The sequence below is a fragment of the Abramis brama genome (assembly GCF_963993115.1).
Source record: "Abramis brama genome assembly, chromosome: 13".
NCBI lineage: Eukaryota > Metazoa > Chordata > Actinopteri > Cypriniformes > Leuciscidae > Abramis > Abramis brama.
Genome location: NC_139975.1, coordinates 6,077,813 through 6,088,165, shown reverse-complemented (window position 1 = coordinate 6,088,165; position 10,353 = coordinate 6,077,813). Strand labels below are relative to the sequence as shown.

Below are 10,353 nucleotides of genomic sequence, written 5' to 3'. Positions count from 1 at the left end.
CAGTTAGCTCCGCTGGTAGCGTATGGGGCTTGTTGTGATTGGTCGTAGTGTTATCCAATTGCGTGCAGTGAGATTTTCAAATGCATGCTTGGTGCCGCCCCTCGAGCTGGCCGATTTTCATTACTCGATGTCAGACCATTAATCTTTCAGATTTGGGTCTGGATTTCCAGGCTAGGACGTGATAAAATGGAGTCAGATAAAAGTTTAATTGGATTCAAATGTGATGCTGAAAAGACCGAACGTGCAGTAAACCTTCACCCGCTCTATTGGAAACCGTCGTTTGGCCGACTGGGCCCTACAATAGTAAACCAAACTATGGAAGCCTATTTCTGCCACAAAAGAAAAACAATAATGCTTTGGTAAATCATAATAATCATAATTATGATAATTGTGACGTTAAAAGTTGAAATTATGACATGAAAACTTATGATTTCAATTTGTCATCTTTATGAACTTTTATGTCATAATTATGACTTACCCAACAATGATTTTTACCATGATTTCTTACCAGCATAAATTTAGCATTACATTACTGTACTTGTTCTGTGCTTTTATAATAAGAAGTATTGCCTTTTCTGCTTTTATTATAAAATCTACTCTATAGCTATTAGATATAGTGCCAGACATATGAATTAAGTGTTAGAGTTGAGTGCGTGTGCGGTCATACAGTAGCATACAGTGTTGTACGTGTTTGGATCCGCTGCCGCTGATATATTACAATAAAAATAAAACACCATATTCATATATATATATATATATATATATATATATATATATATATATATATATATATATATATAACCATGACAGTACAGGCTAAAGTTAAATCCATGTATTCCTATTGGCCATGACAGCAATCAAGCTGTACATTTGGAAGTTAAAGGGCTCCTGGCATACAGCTGTGAAGGTTATTTTTGTACTTTAAATGCTCTTGGTTCAGGCATCTGAGGGAGAGGAGAGCGGTGGGCGTTTGCCTCTGTTAGATCATATGCTGAGCTGTCAAGAGTAGGCGCAGGTTGGCCGCACTTCAGATTGTGTCTGAATCTCAACTCACTTACGGTAATTATGCTCTATGAGGGAAATGTTTGCCGTGCCTTCTTGCACAAGTGCATGAATAACACGCACACACACGTTCGAGCACATGTTCTCACATTCTCACATCACATTCTGCCCCCACATACACTCATATTCTTGTGGATTTCAGGATAACCCCACACACACACACACACACACACACACACACAGTCATCAGAACTACCCACACAGAAGACTCATATATCTCGTTTCTACTCATTTAGTTGAATTGCGTCTCCATGACAACGCTTATGCATATGCATGAAACCACATTCATCCATAATATAATGCATATTTCAGTAAGATATGTAATACAACAGAAGATCTGTCTGAAACTGTCATTTGCGCGATACTCTAATGTTGTACTACTGTATGTGAGCATGTTGCTTTCTGACGGTCTGTTGCTATCGTGTGATGCAACACGTGGCAAAGCTTGATAAACTCTGACAGTCACAGACAGTCCATAGTAACTGTTCCCCTGGAAACTACATTTTGAAGTGAATTAGCAATTAAAAGTGCTGAGAAACCCCCGTCGGTGAAGCTGGTGAATAGGAATGTCTGCGTATTGTGTGTGTGGTTGGATGTGGCTTTTATTAGCAAACAAAGAGGATTTGTTCTGTCATTCGGAACAATGAACCACCATTGTTCTTGATGTAGGAATAATTTTATGTTTCCCTTGTTTTTATTTGTTATACCAGGTTGTTTTGTACAGTATGTAATGTTCTTATTATATGTATGTCAAAATGTTGTATATGAAGATTACACTGGGGGGAATAAAAACTGGTGTAGGATTTACTTTGAAACAATTTTTCAAACCCTTTTTTTTTTTTTTACCCACTTTATCATCCAACGTGCAAAAATCATAATTCTGATTGCTTAGAAAGAATCTGACGGATCATTCATGTTCGCCACAAGTGCTTCAGGATGAGTTGATCTGTAGTTTAATATTAGGGTTATGTGTGTATTAAAATCACAGCAAAGCTTCTTTTTTGGAAATATTATGGTCAAAGAGACCACTGAAGCTTACCAGAGTATTAATTTTAAGATGCTTGTTGTTGATTTAAGTAAAGAAAGTGATTTTAGTGTCATTTATTTCTGTCAAATCACGATCAGTCGCATCTAACATAAAAGTTAGTAGCCTGTGTGTGTGTGTGTGTGTGTGTGCGTGCGTGCGTGCGTGTGTTATAGTGAGTTTGTTAAGTGTAAATGAGTGCAATGGTCTGGAGAGGGATTCTTAGTAAAGCAAATCATTAAAAATAAAAAGTAAAGTAATGGAATGAAATGAAATGAAATGAAATAAAATAATGTTTTGAACTAGAAATCATTTGTTGTTATTGTCATTTGACTCAAAATGTCCTTGTGACAACTAGCCCCAGTCTCCTCCTAACTTCCTTTATCTCTACAACGACTAACCAAGATGCTCTGCTCCATTTTATCATTACCTTTTGTTCCTTTATGTAATGTATTAAAAATGACCAAGTACACATGTATATTGAATAATGATGATTTATAGCTTTAGTTAAGTGCTCGGGTCTGAGCAGAAGGACATTTATGGTTATTTGATGGTAGTATAGTTTATCTAATGTTGTAGTTTAATGGGAGATTATGGATGAGTGATTCCCCCTCTCTCTCTCTCTCTCTCTCTCTCTCTCTCTCTCTCTCTCTCTCTCTCTCTCTGCTCCCCTCCTCCGTCACTCTGAGTGAGTGATGCTGTTACCCAGGCAACAGAGCTGGAAACAGCAGCATCCGTACCAGAGATCAGCTGATTGCCATGCTGTTCACATGAGCATGTGATGAGCATTTGAAAACCAGGACACACTGTATTCTTCATAAAATGATAAATACACTTTTGTTGACACTCTGAAGGGTCTATGATGTTGCAGTTCTTTTTTTAAATGCAAAACATGTCTTTAAACCTTATGCGCCAGATAAACAAGTGCGCAACAAGTGTAAACAAGTGTCTAAGAGAAATAGAGTGCAACAGTGCCCAACAAAATTTTCAGACGTGCAACACAGACGCGCTGCGCTATTACACTGCATGAAAAAACTCGAGGCCCAGAGAGAAGGAAATGAATAGTGGAATAAAGTCGTTATTTTGGGGGGTTTTTGCGCACAAAAATTATTCTCGTCGCTTTATAAACTTAAGATTGAGCCACTGTAGTCACTTGGACTATATTAACGATGTCTTTAATGCATTTTCTAGGCCAGCAAGTTATAATGTCTTAGAAGCCTATGGAGGAGTGATCCAGCTCTCAGATTTAATCAAAAATATCTTAATTTGTGTTCCGAAGGTCTTACGGGGTTGGAACAACATGAGGGTGAGTAAATACTGACAGAATTTTCATTTTTGGGTGAACTAACCGTTTAATAAATGTCAGTAGACCGGGAAGATTTTAAAACGAGCGGTTCCTTCATAAACCCGTAAGATCTTACCTTCATGCTGAGGAAATACGAACCGGAAGACCGAACACAACAAGCGCAGCGATGAAAAGGAGTGGGACTACAAAAGGTCTCTATTAAATGTTAGCTTGGTTTTCAGTGTTTTATACTGTTGCTGCTCAGGACACAGATCAAATGAAGTCGATAATGTAGTCCATCAATCTCTGTGCATGTATACTATAGTGTATGTGGCAGCCTGTCAAAACCATCACTGAAACAGAAACAAACCATTTACATGTGTAAAAAAAGTGAGGGGTGTTTGTGCGAAACTCACCACAATGTTAGACTGATGTAGGACTGCTAGGATATTCTGGATGGTTGCTAGGTGGTTTTTAGATTCTTGCTAGGGTGTTCTGGCTGGTTGCTAGGTGGTTTTTAGGGTGTCTTAGGTAGTTTGATTGTTGCTATAGGCCAGGGTGTTCTGGCTGATAACTAGGTGGTTGTTAGGGTGTCTTGGGTAGTTGTTAGATTGTTGCTAGGGTGTTCTGGCTGGTTACTGGGTGGTTGTTAGGATGTTTGGGGTGGTTGTTAGACACTTTGTCCGGCCGGGATTTCGAGATCGCCCAAAATATCCGGGATTCGGCTTTTGCTTTCTCGTTGACCATTAATTTTGTTTACATGCACACCTTTTGATTCAATAAGACTGAATTAATTCCAATTGGTGAATCTGAATGTAGTGTTTACATGAACGCTAAACAAGTGATCAGTTGATGTGCGTTTTAGCATTGCTAAGAAAATTCCTGTGTTTTCGTCTCGATCGGGATCCGTGTGAAGTAGAATGCATGACCTGCAAAGCTGGCACGTACGTGCCAGTGTCAAATAATGTAATAATGTAAACATAATGAATGGTGACTGTAGAAAGCAAAAGCCGAATCCCGGGCATTTTGGGCGATCTCGAAATCCTGGCCAGACATGTCCTGGTTAAACAGGATGTATGGTCACCCTATGTTAGATTGTTGCTAGGGTGTTCTGGATGGTTACTGGGTGGTTGTTAGAATGTTTGGGGTGGTTGTTAGGGTGTCTTGGGTAGTTGTTAGGTTACTGGGTGGTTGTTAGGATGTTTGGGGTGGTTATTAGATTGTTGCTAGGTGTTTTGGGTTTTTTTTGTAAGTTTAATCGACTTGGAATTTTGTGTCATCTCAACAAACAATGCAACATTTTGAGTTGTAATTATAAATAATTGCCACAATTAAGTTTTTTAATTTTGTCTAAGTCTATGGGATTTGTTCATCTATTTTATGGGCCATCAGGTAAAGTATATGTGCAATAGTAATGTACTTTATCAATTGCCTCTGTTCTGGTGTTCTGGTGTTCTGGCCTGCCTGTTTGTAATGTGTACTTATGAATGCAACCACTAGAGGTCACTGTCTCCTAATAGCTGGTAGTTGCACCGGCAGAGGAGCTTGCTGTGTGATTTAGTCATTTGCATGAAATGGTTCAGTGCATGAAACTCAAATGAGAAATGTGTGCCATTATCTCAGAGGTGACCCTCGTCGCCATACTGCTGTGATGTGCTACACTGTAACAAAGTATTTATAGTCTCTACATTATCATTCCAAACAGGTGTGTTTAGTGGTGCAGATGGTGATGTAATTTGGCTCAGCGTAAAGCGCTGAACTGTTATGATCACAAACGAAGAGTTTGCATTCAGGTGGCGTATGCGCTCAGCAGGGGCCCTTGGCTCTCAGGTGGGGGGGGGGGTTAGACCCGAAAACACTGGTGTTCCCGTTTACAGCAGCAGAAAGCTTGAGTGATGTCAAACAGCCCATCTCACTGCGAATTAAGGTAATTGGATAGATTAGAACATTTCATACATAATTGATCATTTCATGTTTATTGTTTGCTTGTGTAGTCTTTTGACATTTGTGCAACAGAGCGGGAATATGACACATCTAAAACAGTAAAAAATTAAAGACAAATAGGTTTTGCTGTACTTTAGTGGATATTTTTGGACCTTTTTTTCAGTTTTTACATTTATTTATTTACTTAATATAATATAATATAATATAATATAATATAATATAATATAATATAATATAATATAATATAATATAATATAATATTATATTATATTATTATATTATTAATATATATATATATATATATATATATATATATATATATATATATATATATATATGATTGGGTGTTGAAGACATAGTCCAAATACAACAAAATCTTAATTGCCCCAAAATAGTTTTTATGCTATATTTTATTTATTTGTTTTTTGTTTTGTTTTTTTTATGACTCAGACTGTTCTTGACATTCAGCTGATAAGAATGCACGAATAACATTCCCATTTGCTATGGGTCCATGTTTTATTTATTTGTTTTATGTTTTGCTGCTCATGTCACACAGGGATGAAAGAGGGTGTAATTGTGAGATTTAGTGGTCAGGCTGAACTCAGAACTGATGAAGTGGAGCATGAGAACTGATTGAATTGTGACTGACAGCATTTGGAATGAAGGTTCCTGGGGTCGGTGCGGCCCATCCTGAGGGTACAGACAGCCTTCAGGTAAAGCAACACACACACACACACTACATAACCCGGACCAGGATAATCAGTGCAGTGGCCCCAATAGTGTTTTGAATGTCACTCCAACCATGTGCAACACTTTTTAAGCCAAACATTTCACAAAGAAAGAAGTTTGATTGGTTAAAATGATAAAAACAGACAGATAAATAGATATAGAGTTAAAGAGTGTGACACTTAAGTCTTCAAAGTCCTGAGGAGTGACTGCAGTGTGTGTGTCCTGGCCGTTATTGACCCTGTTTAATCCGTCTCTTTAGTCCAGGTTTAACCACTTCTGTCGTCATTTCTTCGAGGGGAGGATCTATGGGAGGGGAAATGTATCGGCTTTTTCAGATCTTTCGATCTAATGGACGAAATAAGTTCACGCAATTTACATATGAACGCACAGAAGACTACTGAAAAACACACGGAACTTAAGCAGAGATTTCATTTCCACTTTGACAGCCGCAAGACCAGCCAAACGCCGTGAGTGTGTGTTAGAAATCAGGAATGGTGAGAGAACATTGTGCTTGGTATGTTTTTTATGTTTTTTTTTAAATCCCGTCTGGCTAGAGCTCTTCTCATAATGTTCACGCGTTAGGTCAGTAGGCAGAGAGTAGACGTCTTTTGTGGCTGTTCGAACACATTCGACCACATGAGCGTCTACACTACGAAATCAATCCGGGGCGAATGTGTTTTCGACTGGAAGTGGTCGAAAGTGGATCAACTCAAAATGTTTTGGACCCCATTTACACCTGTATTTAGCGTCATCCACTTGTGATCCGATCAACCAAAACACATTTTAATAACGTGTGTAAACAGGGTCGTTGATTCATTGATTGGACTGAAGGAGTTCTGGGTTAATCCTGGCACCTACAAGACACCATTTATTTTCCCCTGCTTCGATTTCTGTCTCTCCCTGTCCACTTATTGAAAAACACATTTAATTGATTGTGCCCTTGCATATGCTAAATGCTTCATATTTTTAAGGGACCAAATGGATTTTCCCCTTCAGAGTGGCTGCAGGATTTTTGCTCTAAAAGAATAAGTAATCAGATTTTTTTTTTCAGAGAACTAACGTTAAAATAGATTTTTTAGTTCAATGCTTGTGTGTTTGCCCAGTGTTGCTGTGTTCGTTAAGAAGGGTTTTAGCCCATTGCTATGCATGCCCTTTCATTCGTTCCTTATCCCCTATATAGTTCACTGTAAAAAAAAAAAAAAAAAAAAAAAGGAAAGAAATCACTGTTTTTGTTTTCTTTTGTCAAATCAACTTAGATAATTTATGTGGTTCAGATAACATAATATTTTGAGTTTCTATTGATTAAACCAATCTCTTTCATTGTGTTAACTCACTTTTTTAAGGCAACCAGGTTACTTATATTTTAAGTTAAACCAACAATATTTTTTTACAGTGTATGTGCCATTAACAAAAACAAAAATAATACAAATGACATAAGCACATAACAAAATGACAAACTAAAATTAAAATAAAAGCTAATATATACTATAAAATAAATACTATATTAAATAAATAATACTAAAAGAACACTGCGTTCTGAAGTTTAATACTTAGAATTTAATTGGTTTGTTTGTCTTTAACCTTTAACATGAGCAATATCAATAGTGATGCTAGTAAATCATTAGTGTTATGATTAGTTTGCCATTTGTCAAGCTTTTCTTTTAACCTCTAAAATGACCCGCCTACATACATGAGCTCCACAACAACACAAAGAACCCTTTGACCTGTGTTTGCATGTGACTTATCTTATTATCTATATCTTATCAGTCCAAAACTGTGCTGGCATTGAAATTTTCTGATTTCAAACCGTTACGTGAGACAGAAACCAATAAAAGATTTCTTATAGTCTCCAGATTTTGCCGATAAGAGGTATTGCTTAGGGAGAGATGGGGGGAAATCTGAAAACGCAATTAGAGAAAGATCAAAATTGCAGCTGAGCTTGAGGAAAGGAAAACCTTATTTATTAGCCCAGGAAATTATGTTTGGACGCCCACGTTCCTCGCAGGAACCAAGGAGCACGTGTGTTATCGTACTTCAGAGGCAGACGTATGTTCACATCGAGTCGCACAGAGAAACACCTCCTGTGGGATTTAAGCTGAAATATAAGATGAAGACACGCACCGAACACGCTCTCAGTTGGGTTGCAGTAAATCATCTCAAACAAATCTTATGAGGCATGAACAAATGTGTCCATATGGTCGTAAAGGTATATCAGATTTAAAAACTGACATATGTACTTAGTATTGTCAAGATAGCATGAAATATTCCTCTGGGGTTCCACTGGTTTGATGGCATGTGTCCTTACTCCATATAATATCACTGCTCACTACAGCAGAAAGGTGTGCTAGATGTGCAGTGCTCAGAGCTAATGCATTTTAAACATGACTAGATTTAAACAGATATTGTTCACCCACATGGAACGTGGATTCCCAGCTAGTGTCTGTCATTTCCGAGGTATTTGTTCAAACGCTTAGGGTCGGTAATGCTCACCAAGGCTGCATTTATTTGATCAAAAATACAGTAAAAACAGGAATGTTGTGAAATATTATTACAATTTAAAATGAATGTTTTCTATTTTAATATCTTTTAAAATGTAATTTATTCCTGTGATCAAAGCTGAATTTTCAGCATCATCACTCCAGTCTTCAGTGTCACATGATCCTTCAGAAATCATTCTAATATGATGATTTAATGCTCATGAAACATTTCTTATTATCAATGATAAAAACAATTCATATTTCTGTGGAAACCATGATACATTTTCAGGATTCTTTGATGAATAGAAAGTTTGAGAGAACAGCATTTATTAAAAATATATATTTTTAATATATGTCTTTCTTTACTGTCACTTTTGAACAGTTTATTGCATTCTCATTGAATAAAATCATTAATTTCTTTTAAAAAAAAATGCTAGGAGTAGTTCATCCAAATGTACTCATGCTCAAGTCATTCCAAAATTGTATTACTTTTAAAAGGATATTTTAAAGATGTCCATACAGTTCTTATGAAAGCATATAATGACAACAAGCAATCAAGCCCCTAAAAAGCACCACAAAACTTGTGAACATATAGACACATGCAGTGTGGTCTGAGTCTTATGAAGTCATATGATTGCTTCATGTGGGGGAAAAACTAAATTTAAGTAATTATTCTCTGATAAATGTTTTAGTTGTAGCTCTCGTGTCTCATTTTACAATTTGGAGAGAATAATAACATTCTGCAAAACTTTGTTTTCCACAGAAGAAAAAAGATCCATATTGAGTTTTGAAGGACATGAGGCTGATTAAATTATGATTATTATTATTTTTTTTATTTTTTTAATGGAGTTGTTCCTTTTGAAATCATGGATCTCAGACTGGTTGTTAGGCTACTAACTGTGACTCATTGCACTTTTTATATAGCCTAATGTGTCTCTGTGTGCGCTAAGACAAAGCATCTCCTACCAACCTAAGCCGTGTTGCAAAAGTAAAGGATCCAAACAAGCATAATTCAAATGAAACTGTTCCTGTGTTCCAGACACCTCTATCTCATCGGTCGAGTGCGGCCCGTGAGCGGCTCTGCTGGAGTCAGTCTGACTCTGTGTGTTGGACACTCGGTGCCAGCGATGACATGTGCATAACTGTGTGAAACTGAACACCTGAGTGCTCGTGCCAGGCCTGATGGCGTGATGGGACGCGCGCTCACAGGAGGGGCAGATCGCATTTATTTTCTGTGAACGTGCGATACTTCATTTGCCGCCCTATTGGGAAATGCCTAGAAGAATAAATAAGTGCAGAAAACTGTAAGACAGTTGGCACTAAAAATGTGTTTATGGTTATGAATATGATATCAGATTAAAGTACTATGATAACAAATCAAGCATATTGGCAGCATAACGGAGTGTTTTTGTAAAGCTAAAATAACTGGAAGCGAACGACACCGGAAGCCTCACACACTAAACCAAGCTAACAATATGTTCTAAGAACATTTATAGCTAATATTCACATTAAGTTCTGAAAAAGTTATTTTGAATGTTCTCCATTAATTTTTATTTCATGTTTCAAAAACACTTTTTTTTGTGAGAACGTTAAGGGTAACATTCAATTTTATAAATCGTTTTGAATGTTTGCTTAACAAAGTAGTAACTTATAAAAACTTAACATGAACTATGTACAAAATGTTTTGAGAACAGTATTAAATACCAGATAACTGACTCAAAGTTATGAACAAACTTTCTTCCAGTAATGTTAACATGTTAAACATGAACTCACACAGCAGGGAGCAAACAAAAGCAGCATGAGAGATGGCGTTAAACTACCTCATGTCTCAA

The 10,353-nt window shown here is 37.0% G+C and overlaps 1 long non-coding RNA gene across 1 annotated transcript; it reads left to right on the top strand.

The window, feature by feature from the left end:
• The first annotated feature begins 5,122 nt into the window (after positions 1–5,122).
• LOC311095422 lies at positions 5,123–9,709 on the top strand. Its single transcript, XR_014608829.1, has 3 exons — positions 5,123–5,298; positions 5,872–6,028; positions 9,561–9,709. It is a non-coding gene; the product is annotated as an uncharacterized lncRNA (long non-coding RNA).
• Positions 9,710–10,353: the final 644 nt, after the last annotated feature.